Here is a 14,242-nt window from a genome sequence, read left to right on the forward strand (position 1 = left end):
AGGTTATGGGGCTCTCCCGTCCCTGCAGAAGACAGAGACCAAAAGAAAGCAACATGGATTTTGAGCACTGTGGCATTATTGCGACATATCATTGTTCTGTGCCCAAGAAGAGCTGACCTTCCGTGACGGCAGAGTTGAGGAAGGCTTGCTCCTCTGGTATAATTCTGCTAAGAAATCTCACACACACTCACCTGTGAAGTTGGAAAAAGGTATTAACCTGAGCATACAAAAGGAGGTAAATAAATGTGTTTTGGTCCATCTGGTCTACTTTACATCTCTTCCCTGGTAATCCTGACCACAGAGCTTCCTTGATTAGGCAGGGCCTGGCATCCTGTAGATGCCCAAGAGAACAAGGAGGAAAACCAGAGGCTGCAGGAGCATGTTAAGACCTGCCATGTCATCTGTTTGTTTCTGTTGGTTTCCCGAACAGTCCGACCGCTTGGTTTCCCAGCAAAAGAGAAGAGTTACAGGAATAAACAGCAACAAACCTGAGACCCTGAAGAAAGGAACTGGCAAACAGAATCATAGTATTAGAACTCATTTCCTAAATTTCATCTCATCTTATCACTGGGTGGAGGTGCTATCTGAATGAGGTCAGCAGGTGAACCCGAAGAGGATTCTGGACAACAGTGTATATCCATCGGAGATGCTAGGCATTCTGTGCCCTTGGTCTCAGAGATCTTGTTGCGGAAAATCTGAAGTGACCGAGGAAACTCAAGCGGCACCCAGGAAAGCAGGGAAAACTTAAGCTTTATTATCACCAGCAGGCTCAGTGGGATCCCCTCCCAAAAGCTGAGCACCCGACAGGGTTAGGAGTGAGTTTTTATCGTTATGGGTGATGGGGGATGGTAATGGAAAGTTTTCAGGGTCTCCCAAGGCCAAAAGGCCCCTTCCTGTGGCAGTATAATCTCTGCGGAGGGGTCTCAGGAGAGTGCTAAACCACCCCAGGGGACCGTTTCTTTTTCTTTTCTTATTCAAACAGATAGGCTTCTGGTCTTTTTCTCTTGTCTCAGCAGGAGCTCAGACTTGTTATCTTATCCTAACCAAAGGGGACGGCTATTGGGTCTTTTCTTGGCCTTAGCAGGAGCAAAGGGGAGCCAGGGATGCAAAGGGGCTGGAGCCAGCAGCAGTCTCTATCCCTCTATCTGCCTCAGTCTAATCCGGGGCTGCAGACACAGTTGGTCACCTTGAATGATATGGTGACTCAAGAGTGAGATGGGCCCTGAGCTGTTTCAGGTGTTTCATTCCATATTATGAAATGATTCAGTGCAGTAAGAAGTATCTGAGGGGTGCCTGGGTGGTTCAGTTGGTTGAGCATCCGATTCTTGATTTCGGCTCAGGTCAGGATCCCAGGATCAGGAGATCGAGCCCCACATCAGGCTCTGTGCTCAGTGCCAAGTCTGCTTGTCCCTCTCCTTCTGCTCTTCCCCCCTCCTGCTCCGGCTCACATTCACTCTCTCTGTCTCAAATATGTAATTAAATAGATAAAAATCTTTAAAAAAAAAAATTTAGGGACCCCTGATTGGCTCAGTCGGTTAAGTGTCTGTCTTTAGCTCAAGGGTCCCTGAAATTAAGCCCTGCATTGGGCTCCCTGTTCCTCAGAGGGCCTGCTTCTCCATCTCCCTCTGCTCCTCCCTCCTCCTGCGCTTGCTCTCTCTCTGGTGCTCCCTCTCAAATCAATAAATAAAATCTTAAAAAATATATTTCAGGTATGGGGCGCCCGGGTAGCTCAGTCTGTTAAACATCCAGCTCCTGATTTTGGTTCATGTCATGATCTCAGTGTTGTGAAGTCAAGCCCTCCACCCAGTGTGGAGCCTGCTTAAGAGTCTCTCTCCCTCTCCCTCTGCCCCTTCCCCCACTCATTCTTACTCTCTCTTTCTCTAAAAAGAGCGAGAGAGAGAGAGAAAGAAAGAAAAAAAGAAAGAGAGAGAGAAAGAAAGAGGAAAGGAAAGGAAAATATTTCAGGTATATATTTTTTTAAACCCTAAAAGGAACCGTAGAAAGAAGAAGAATTGAATATAAAATATAAATTATAGCAAGAAAGTTTTCTTAACTAATATGATAAGATTTTATCATAATAGATTTAGGGTTTTTTTTTTAAGATTTTATTTATTTATTTGACAGAGAGAGACACAGCCAGAGAAGGAAGACACCAGAAGGAGTGGGAGAGGAAGAAGTAGGTCCCCTGTGGAGAAGGGAGTCCAGTACGGGGCTCAATCCCAGAACTCTGGGATCATGAGCTGAGCTGAAGGCAGACGTTAATGACTGAGCCACCCAGGCACCGCAAGATATAGTCTTTTAACACTCAGAACTAGGACTAAAATAAAAAGAGGTGGACGGGGAATTATTGAGCTATTTGAGGATAAAGCTTAGTCGAAGGGACTTATGAGAAACTGTTTGGGGGAGGTGGTATTTAATAATAATTGTAATGCTACTTAGCCTTAAAATAAAGTACATTCAAATAAACAGAGGGAAAATTCACAAAACTGTAGGAAAACTTTTCCCATTGGTATCAGAGACGAGTGTAACAATCTATAGACATGAACTCTGGCCTGGACAGAAAACCAGAGAAGGGATCAATGATCAAGCCCCTAGTAACAGCTCTCATTTACTAAGCACTTACTATGTTCCAAGAACTGTTCTGAGCAGTGTCCATGCGCTTTTATACTCCCAGCAACCTGTGAGGCACTACAGCGATCATTGCATTTCACAGGTGAGGAAATGGAGGTATAAGAGAGGCTAAGCAAATGATGGGCCAGGGTACCAAGCCAGCCCACCTTCAAAGTCTGTGATATATTAAAGTCTGTACTCTGCTACTTCTCAAATACAGATGAGAAATGCAAACAGGAGTATGCAACCCATGCAAAATAACCAAAGAAAAGGCAAAAGTGACATTATGTTTTAGGTGCTAATGAGACAACCATTCTTATCTGAACCTTGCATAGTAAACTGCAGAGCCACCAAAGCCCTAGAGATTCCACCTCTCCATTTCGTCCAACAAGGAAGCTTCCAGTGTCACTAAAATCCAAGGCCTGGCAAATTTAGCAGCACCAGCCAAAATTCCAATATTGCCTTTCATCAGTTCAGAGCGTAGGGTATCTGAATGCCAGAGCTAACACCGAGAAAGCCATGGACAATAAAAGCAATTAATTTTGCTTTTTTTTTTTTTTTTTTCTTCCGTCTACCTGTCTTTAAGATGAGAATTACACAGTATCAAGCATCCTCCTGTCTAAGCTGGGGGTACCTTCCTGGGGCTGCAAGGAAGGCACTGCTGCAGGCAAGGGAACACGTGCCCCTGCAGCCAGGAGATGTGGGAAAATGCGCATGCGCATCAGGGAAGCCTCAGTGAAGCTTGATCTGACACAGTTTAGAAGAATCCTGCTTTTACAATGCAAGTTGTAGAACCCCAGACCCTTAACAGTAAGACGCACTTCTCCGTTGGCCGATAACAGCAGAAAAAAGGAATCCAAAGGGGGCTCCAGAAGACCAGCGTAGGGTCTGCAGAATTAGAGGCTGAAACCCAACAGATTGTCACTCAGTCCTCCAGGGGAGAATTCCTGTGCGTGAGAAGCTCTCCCAGAACAAAATAAATCTGATCCTACGCCTGGGCATTTTTGCTTTGACATTGTGGCTGTGCTCAACTTCCTCCTGAGGACAAACATCTGAAGACGTGGCCTAAGATTAAGACATTCTTTTTTTGCGTAAGTGTTTCTGTTTAGCAAACCGACAATTGACCCCAGGGCTTCAGAACGTGCTTTAGGCAAAGGGAGACACCTAGTGGCCAAGACTCGCATCCGTGGACAAGGCCACCTGTTTACAAAATCCCTGTAGGGTACAGAGGTTTAGTTGCCATGAGGGTGAATTAGGTGAGAAGGGAGGAAAAAGAAGGAATGGTCTGAATCAGGTAACCTCTGAGACCCTGAGTCACTTTGTTTAGATGCTTGGCAGGGAGTCCGCGTGCAGTGGCGTTCAAACATTTCTCCATTTATTCATTCAACAAACAACCTATGTTAAATATCAACTAGGTACAAGATGCTCCTAGGCCATGGGGACCTCAAAAATCTGTATATAGTGCCTTCAAGGATCTTGTAGCTTACTAGAAAGACTAGGCTAGCAAAAATCAGCTAAAATACATGTGATAAGAGCTGACCACTCTATATTGTAGTGGCCCATAGAAAAGGCAATTAAATGTATCCCCAAGGGTGAGAATCTCTAAACCACAGGTCTCAAACTGGCACCCTGTGCATCCCATCTGGCCTGCAGATGTGTTTTGCTTGGCCCATGCAGTGTTTTTAAAACTCTGAATTAGTTGCTAACATTTAAACATCAGGGATTTCACATGGAAATCCAGATTTCAGCTTCTTTTGAAAAATCAGAAGATCTGACAACATTGTTTCCATATCCCTCTAGGGTGATATTTGACTGGAGTTCTTGAAGCTGGAGTAGGGGCTCTTTACTTCCCTGTTCCTTTTTTCCTAACAACAAAGAATTTACTTATTTCAGTGAAATTTTAGTAAATTTCATATAAACGGGATGCAAAAGTCAGAATTACAAGAATATATTCATTGGAAAATTGGGTTCCACTATGCCTTGCTGCACCACCACCAAATCATCACCTACAAAGACCCTCAATATTATTACCAGTTAGAGATTGAATGTATCCCTCCCTTACCCCAAAATTAATTTTATCTGTATTACAAATTTTAAAACAACATATGAAACTACAAATACTAGAAGAAAAAAAGTTATTTCCACTGTATACTTTAAATAATATGTTCATTTATGAAAAAGACCTTTTGTAAAGAAAGACCATCACTTGGACATCACACACAGGTTGGTATTTGACTACCTAAAAAGGGGGGAAAATTCTTCATGGCAAAACATACAGTGAACAGCATCCAAATATAAGTAAGTAATAGGAAAAATATCCTTGATTTATATCATAAATGACTCTTGAGTATGTAATTAGTTCTTATAAATCAGTAAGAAAGAGAACGCAACCAGAGAATCAAATGGGCAAACAGGAATAAACCAAAAAAGGATATGAATAGTTCTAAGATATATAAAAATGGGGAAAAGTTAGTTTTTACCCCTCAGATGAGAAAAAAATCAAAAGAATTGATAATATTTTTGTAGTTAGGGGGAAACAGAGAGTCTCCTATACAGCTGATGGGTGTATAATCTAGTATTTTTTTTAAGATTTTATTTATTTATTTGACAGGCAGAGATCACAAGTAGGCAGAGAGGCAGACAGAGAGAGAGAGGAAGGGAAGCAGGCTTCCCGCTGAGCAAAGAACCCCACGTGGGGCTCCATCCCAGGACCCAGGGATCATGACCTGAGCCGAAGGCAGAGGCTTTAACCCACTGAGCCACCCAGGCGCCCCTATAATCTAGTAATTCTGTATCAAATTTTAAAATGCATGTAACCTTTGGCCAAGCCATTCTACAGGTATCCATCCTTCTATTGCACTTCCCTTTGTTGTGCTCCACAGATAATGCATGTTTTACAAGTTGAAGGTTTGGGGCAACTCTGAATCAAGGAATCAAGGAAATCTACCAGTGCCAATTTTTCCAGCAACATTTGCTCGTTTCTTGTCTCTGTGTCACATTTTGGTAATTCTCACAGTATTTCAGACTTTTCCATTGTATTTGTTATGGTGATATGTGATCAGTAATTACAACTGGCTGGAAACTCAGATGATGGTTAGCAATTTTTAGCAATAAAGTACTTTTAATTAACGTATGTACCTTGTATTTTTAGACATAATGTTATTGCATGCTTAGTAGACTGTAGTGTAAACATAAATTTACATGCACTGGGAAACCAAAATTTTCATTTCATTTCATTTGACTTGCTTTATTGCTCTATTCACTTTATTGTGGTGGGAAGGAACTAAACTGTCAGTGTCTCCAACGTATGCCTGTCTTTCTAGAAATATAACCTACAAATATGCTTGCTGGTGTGCCAAGTGATACAAATATATTTTTCAAGTACAATATCTATACAAATATATCCAGGGAAGAATTATTTGCAATTTGTGAAAATTGTATAAAAGTCCACCAATAGAGGTGCCTGGATGGCTTGTGGGTTAAGCATCTCTCTTCTGCTCCGGTCCTGGTCTCAGAATCCTGGCATAAAGCCCTTTGCTGGCTCTCTCCTCGGTGGGGAGCCTGCATCCTCCTCTCTCTGCCTGCCTCTCTGCCTCCTTGTGATCTCTCTCTCTCTCTCAAATAAATAAATAAATAAATAAATAAAATCTTTTTTTAAAAAAAAGTCCATCGATAGATGTGGTGGATAATATTTGCTTAAAATATGCTATGTGTCCAAAATATAAACTTTTTTCTTTGTTTTAAGTAATTGAAATCCTGAAATTGTTACTACAGTGTAAATTAGCTTAAGTTAATACAGAAAAAGGTACCAAGAGTGGGACAGAGTCTTTCTTAAGAGAAATCTGAAAGTCTGTAGCATTTACTTCTGGTCTGGCAAATGGGAAGCAAGGAAACTTATTGGAAAAGAACAGAGGTGGTTGATGGGATACAGTGAAACATTTGTGTGAAGTTGGATGGCAGATGAGGTGCTAACCAAGCTTGTGTCTTTAGGCAATGAAGCTAGAATCCCTTCTAGTATAACAGAGGCTCTCCTGACAGTACAGCTCTCTTAAAAACATAGTTGGCTTTTAATCTGTTTTATTCCAATTAGCTCTATGTGCCTCTGATACTATGACTAATAAGAAACATTGTCCCTGTTTCTGGCACAGAGCTCCTAAAACCCTTTGAATTTTTTAAGTAATGAATGCAGTAAAACTGTCTTATGTTAAGGAGATAATTTTTGTTTAGCACCCAAGGATGGGAGCACTGGGTGCCAGGAGAACTAACTGAGTGATTGAAAGATTAGAAGGTTTTACCTCACCCCTCCTTGGAAGGGATAAGGTGCAGGAGGTTGAATCAGTGGCCAATGGCAATGATTTTATCAATCATGCCTGTGTAATGAAACCTACATAAAAATCCAAAAAGACAGGTTTCAGAGAGCTCCCAGGTTGGCAAACATGTGGCGAATTGGGGACAGTGGCACACCAGGAGAGGGCTCCAGCTCTCTCCCAAACCTCGCTTTATGCATCAGTTCCAGCTGGCAGTTCCTGAGTAATATCCTTTTATAATAAATTGGTAATCTAGTAAATAAAATGTTTCTCTGAGTTCTATGAGCCACTCTAGCAAATTGCACAACCCCAAGAAGGTCATGATGGGAACCTCTGATTTATAGCCAGTCTTTTATAAGTACAGATAACAACCTGGAGTTATACAACTGGCATCTGAAGTGAGGGGTGTGGGGGCAGTCTTGTGGGACTAGCTCTTAACCTATGGAATCTGATGCTGTCTCCAGATAGACAATGTCAGAATTGAGTTAAATTGTAGGTCACCCAGCCAGTGTCCAAAAACTGCTTGGACATGTGGGGGAACCCATCCCCCCCCCCCAACATGCATTGGAACTGGATACAGAACTCTTAGTGTCAATAGCTATGCCCCCCATTCTTCTCCAAAAGATACCTTGAGGGACTCAGGCTCCATGGAGACAGCCACACCTTTGGTCTCCTCTTTTCCCTGAGCAATTTTTATAACTGAAAGGATTTACTTAAAACCTTAATTAGTTGTTTAAGCAACCAGGTTTGATGGCCATATGCTGACTTGCTCCTTGTCAGGAGGTTTAGCTGTAATTGGTCCTAATCACTAAAAGTCTATCTCAGTTGTATATTTTACTAGTTAGAGGTGGGTATTAGTTGCACCTTCTGTCTGGAATTTTTGTTCTTATTTTTTCTCCATTTTACTCCTGCTTGAGAACTCATCATTGTTTTCTTGGGCTATGTAGTCTAAGAGAGCCAGTAGCGGCTAAATCATGCTAATAACTGTTTTGTTTTTTTTCCCCAGTTATCTAGCTACTTGTTCCAATACCGCTGGTTTGAAAAATCCATCTTTTCCTCATTGTCTTGAGATGTCAGTTTCATTAAATATGAAATTCTTATGTGTCTTGGGTCTATTTATGGACTTTGTTGTTCTTTTCATTCATCTGTGTTTACTCAAGAGCAAGCTCAACTTTCCTGTAGCTTCATGATACATTTTTGTATCCAATATAATAGTTCTCCCTTATCATTCTTCCTTTTCAATTTTTTTTCTTTGTATTTTTTAATAATTTTTATAGAAATTTTGGAATAATTTTCCATTTAGGCTTTAAAATCAGCTTGTGAGTCCCTCCCTTCAACAGATACTACCTCCTTCAAAATCTATTTATTTTAAAGATTTTACATATTTATTTATTTGAGAGAGATTGATCATGAGCAGGGGGAGGGACAGAGGGAGAGGGAGATGCAGACTCCCCTCTCAGCAGGGAGCCTGATGCAGTGCTCTATTCCAGGACCCTGAGATCCTGACCTGAGCCAAAGGCAGACACTTAACTGACTGAGATACCCAGGTGCCCCCAAAATCTATTAATATATTTATTGAGATCATGTTAAATGTATAGGTAAACTTGAGCATAATTAATATCTTTTTTTAAGATTTTATTTATTTATTTGACAGAGAGAGATTACAAGTAGGCAGAGAAGCAGGCAGAGAGAGAGAGAGGGAGGGAGGGAAGCAGGCTCCCTGCTGAGCAGAGAGTCTGATGTGGGACTCCATCCCAGGACCCTGACATCATGACCTGAGCGGAAGGCAGCGGCTTAACCCACTGAACCACCCAGGCGCCCCATAATTAATGTCTTTTGAATGTCAAGCTCCCATAATTAAGAATATTGCTTGATTTTCTATTTGTTCAAATAAAATAGTAAGGAATGATTCCAACAAATATACAAGATCAATATGAAGAAATTTTCCAAATTTACTAAAGAACACAAGAGAACTACATCCAAGGCTTGTGAGGTACGTGCATATGCTCACATGTATCATTTAAATACAAAACAAAATTAACGTGATGTTGAGAAATAGTTTCACTCAGAATAATGTTCCATTGCCAGTTTACTATGAAAGTGCAAAGAGGAGCTATTGGGAGAAACAGGTGGAAAAAAAAAAAGATACACCTTTAGAAAGAAATTTCTTTCATAAAGAAAGGGTGGCTGGGGAGAGGAAAGAAGACAGGGTGGCCAAAAAAAAAAAAAAAAAAAAATACACTCACTTCTGCTGCTCTGGTTATTTATGGTTGTTGCTGCTCCTTCTTTATGCCCTTGGGATGTGATGTGCATTTGCAGACAGCTTCTATTTTTCTGTACACAGATGAAATGTAAGCATGGTCAAAGCATGCTTAATTACCAGTCTCTCTTTGTTACCCCCCTGTTTTCCTCCTCTCCCTTCCATCTCTTCCTCATGTTGGCAGTCCCTCTGCCTCTCAAGGCATGGTGGGGGAGGGTACTACAAATGATGAAGAAGAAATCCAAAACGTTTCTTTTGAGATATGTGTTTGGTGCCCAGGCAAGCATTGGTACTGATTAATGACAACCTCTCTTAAAAGACTTCTTTTAACTTGACTTAACTCTAATTTTCAGACCTCAAAGCAACTCTTATGTGGCGAATTCTCAAATTTAATGCTTCTTTCACGTACTCTCTAAGCCTTTATTCATAAACTTGATCAAACACATTCTCACACTCACACTTTGCAGGCTGGAGACCTAATTTATAATTTGTCATATACAAAACTTTTTAACAGAAACTTTTAAAGAAAAATCCATATAAATCCTCAAGTAGAGGATTTTAAGGGGTAGTATAAATTTATCTTTATAAACCTATATTCTTTTTCCTAGTTCCCTCTTGTAATAGCAGCTCACAGTTAGGCAGCAGGCCAGAGTTTGGGATGCAGTTACTTAAAGTGGGAAAGCAAATTTAAATGGCTCATCAAATGCCTGAACAGAATAAATAAAAACATGTTTAATCATGTTTAATCATGTTTAATTTACCTAGTGTATTATTAGTCAGGGCTCTCCACAGAAATAGGACCAATAGGCTATCAGTATATACCTACATAGATTTACTATAAGGGATTGTAGATATACAATCTAAATATGTATAAATATGTATAAATAAATCTATGTATATACCTACATAGATTTATCTATAAAGAGATTTACTATAAGGGATTGGCTCACATGATTACGGAGGCTGAGAAGTCCAAGTTCTGCCATGGGCAGGCTGGAGACTCAAGCAAGCTGATGCGCAGTTTCAGTCCCAAAACCAAAGCCTTAAGAACCAGGAGAGCCAATTGCGTGGGTTCAAGTGTGAAAGCTAACATATTCAATATCCAAGATCCAGGAAGAATCTAAGTCTGTGGGCTGGGAAAAACCAATATCCCTACTAAATCAATCAAGTGGCAACGTTCTCTCTCTTCACAGGGAAGCCAGTACTTTTGTTCAAGTCAGGCCTTCAACTGATTGCATAAGGGCTACTCTCATGATGGAAGGTGATTTGCTCTATTCAGTCTATCAGTTCAAATGTTAATCTCATCCAAAAACACCCTCATCCTCACTACAAGCTAACTACCCATAGACATAGGTGGTCCAACCCATGTTGTTCTGGATTTTTCATGCTACTTTTATTGGCCTCTACATGATTTCTACCACATTCTTTGAAAGTTAAAATATTGTAAATTTTTGTTGAGACTCATCTACTTAACCAACCACAAATAGATAAAAATCAATGAGATATTGGGCATTACACAAAAGCCATCAGTACATCAAGAGCTGCCATCCTTTGTCAAGGATATGGAAATTTTCTGGCACTTCATCAAGATCACCTTAGCCACCCTGATCCCACAGATAACTCCTTTGACCTTGATAGATGTCAGGTAATTGGATACACTTATATGAAGAGCCTTATATTAAATCCAAATGTCCCCAACAACTGACTAGCTAGAACAACATCTGGAGTCTTCAGGTTCATTCAACAAGCATCAAACCTATGTTTACCATGACCCAATACTTCAAGAGGTCTCCAAGGGCAACATCTTTTCAGAGTGAATACTTGGGAAGGTGGAATACACTGAGAATTATTAATGTCAGTCCTTCCCTACATTAAAGCACTTTAAAGTATTGGCTTGCCTACTAGATACAAGAAAGAAAATTGAAGGGGAAGAAAAGAAGCTTTTTTCTGAGAGTAGACTATTTCAGGTCTTTCATAAAGTGGTGTAATGATTCACAGAACAGGTTTCTATATTAAGAAACAAGGAAAACTGCTAATCAGAGAAAATGTGAGGCTCCACCTTAATGGTGTGGGACGGGGAGCAGTGAATTTCATTCAGGCACAGCAATACCTATGCAATTCCCCCCACTGACTCATGCAACCTGTTGAAACAGCTTCTCCCTATGGTTGTCCCACAGCAAACAGACCACAGTGCTTCCTCCAACCACCCACCCACTGTGCCACCTACTTCTTCCTAGGACACACAAATAGCCTTTGAATGGAAAAAACCCAAAGCAATCCTGCTTATTTTACCTCCTAATTTCACGTTTATGGGACACACTTGTTCCAGGAAATACTTTGCATGTATTTTCTCAATTAAATTTCACAGCCACCACCTGTGATGTGTTCTAATTTTTCTTCCATTTTATAATGATGAAACTAAGACTTTGAAAGGTTAGTCAGCTCATTCAAAGTCACAGAATCGGTGGAAAAGCTGACCCTGGAAAGTAGGTCTGTCCACCTTGGGTTTCTGAGATTTTCCTTATTTATCTTTAAATCATGCCTTAATGCTTCTCTGGCCAAATTTAGAAATCATGAGACTTTAAGTATATGGTTTAAAGCAAACTTTACCAGTCTTGGGATATTTCAAAGGATGAAGTTTTACCATCTTTGCAATGCATAAATGTTCCTGGACCTACTGGTTGAAAGAAATGCCACTTTAGAGATTTTCTCTGGGTCCCAGAATATGAATTCAAATTACTGCTTTAAACTCTTAAAAGGAGTTTAACCATTTGAGGGGACAATAGGAGCCTTGAGCCTAGATGTTTTGTAACTTTACTCAAACTCTTTTGGCTGATGAGGCCAGCATTACCTTGATGCCAAAACCAGACAAAGACCCCACCAAAAAGGAGAATTGCAGACTAATATCCTTGATGAACACAGATGCGAAAATTCTCACCAAAATAATAGCCAATAGGATCCAAGAGTACATTAAAAGGATTATTCACCACGACAAAGTGGGGTTTATTCCTGGGCTGCAAGGTTTGTTCAACATCCACAAATCAATCAATGTGATACAATACAATAATAAAAGAAAGAATAAGAACCATATGATATTCTCAATAGATGCTGAAAAAGCATCCTTTCTTGGTCAAAACTCTTCAAAGCATAGGGATAGAGGGTACATACCTCAATATCATTAAAGCCATCTATGAAAAGCCCACAGTGAATATCATTCTTGATGGGGGAAAAACTGAGAGCTTTTCTGCTATGATCAGGAACACTGCAGGGATGTCCATTCACCACTGCTATTCAACATACTACTAGAAGTCCTAGCCTCAACAATCAGACAACAAAAAGAAATAAAAGGCATCCAAATCAGCAAAGAAGAACTCAAATTCTCCCTCTTTGCAGAAGATATGATACTTAATGTGGAAAACCCAAAAAACTCTATGCCAAAACTGCTAGAACTCACATAGGAATTCAGTAAAGTGTCAGGATATAAAATCAATGCACAGAAATCAGTTGCATTTCTTTACACTAACAACAAGACAGAAGAAAGAGAAATTAAAGAGTCAGTCCCATTTACAATTGCACCCAAAACCATAAGATACCTAGGAATAAACCTAACCAAAGGGGCAAAGAATCTATACTCAAAAAACTATAAGGTACTCATGAAAGAAATTGAGGAAGACACAAAGAAATGGAAAAATGTTCCAAGCTCATGGATTGGAAGAACAAATATTGTGAAAATATCTATGCTATCTAAAGCAATCTACACATTTAATGTGATCCCTATCAAAATCCCAACCATTTTTTTCAAAGAAATGGAACAAATAATCCTAAAATTTATATGGAACCAGAAAATACCCCAAGTAGCCAGAGGAATGTTGAAAAAGAAAGCCAAAGTTGGTGGCATCACAATTCCAGACTTCAAGCTCTATTACAAAGCTGTCATCATCAAGACAGTATGGTACTGGCACAGAAACAGACACATAGATCGATGGAACAGAATAGAGAGCCCAGGAATAGACCCCCAACTCTATGGTCAACTAATCTTCAACAAAGCAGGAAAGAATGTCCAGTGGGGGGGGGGGAACAGTCTCTTCAACACACAGTGTTGGGAAAATTGGACAGCCACATGCAGAAGAATGCAACTGGACCATTTCCTTACACCACACACAAAAATAGACTCAATGTATGGATGAAAACTTCAATGTAAGACAGGAATCCATCAAAATCCTTGAGGAGAATACAGGGAGCAACTTCTTCAACCTCAGCTGCAGCAATTTCTTCCTAGAAACATCACCAAAGGCAAGGGAAGCAAGGGCAAAAATGAACTCTTGGGACTTCATCAAGATCAAAAGCTTTTGCACAGCAAAGGAAACAATCAACAAAACCAAAAGACAACTGACAGAATGGGAGAAGATATTCACAAATGACATATCAGATAAAGGGCCAGTATCCAAAATCTATCAAGAACTTATCAAACTCAATACCCAAAGAACAAATAATCCAATCAAGAAATGGGCAGAGGACATGAACAGACGTTTCTACAAAGAAGACATCCAGATGGCCAACAGACATGAAAAAGTAATCAACATCACTCAGTGTCAGGGAAATACAAATCAAAACACAATGAGATACCACCACACACCAGTCAGAATACCTAAAATTAACAAGTCAGGAAAGACAGATGTTAGAGAGGATGCAGAGAAAGGGGAACCCTCTTACACTGCTGGTGGGAATACAAGCTGGGTGCAGCCACTCTGGAAAACATCATGGAGTTTCCTCAGAAAGTTGAAGATAGAGCTACCGTACAACCCAGCAGTCGCACTACTGGGTATTTACCCTAAAGATACAAATGTAGTGATCTGAAGGGGCACATGCACCCAAATGTCCATAATAGCCAAACTATGGAAAGAACCTAGATGTCCATGAACTGATAAGTGGATAAAGAAGGTGTTTTATATATATATATATAAAGCAGCCATCAAAAGAAATGAAATCTTAACACTGCAACAATGATGGAACATATGTTGAGCAAAATAAGTCAATCAGAGAAAGACAATTGTCATATGATCTC

General features: G+C 40.1%; 1 protein-coding gene across 3 annotated transcripts in view; it reads right to left on the reverse strand.

Annotated features, from left to right (window-relative positions):
• The window catches only part of ADGRF1 (adhesion G protein-coupled receptor F1), a 112,561-nt gene that overhangs the window by 46,768 nt on the left and 51,551 nt on the right, over window positions 1-14,242 (reverse strand). The window contains exon 5 of one of the 3 annotated variants that reach the window (XM_032340194.1): window positions 9,164-9,251. The exons of 1 other annotated variant lie outside the window; for it this stretch is intronic. The gene's annotated coding sequence lies outside the window, so the exon portion shown is untranslated. Of the gene's footprint in view, window positions 1-9,163; window positions 9,252-14,242 lie in introns of those variants that run through there. One more of the 3 variants, XM_032340199.1, reaches the window with a different exon arrangement.

Source organism: Mustela erminea, chromosome 4, assembly GCF_009829155.1.
Source record: "Mustela erminea isolate mMusErm1 chromosome 4, mMusErm1.Pri, whole genome shotgun sequence".
NCBI lineage: Eukaryota > Metazoa > Chordata > Mammalia > Carnivora > Mustelidae > Mustela > Mustela erminea.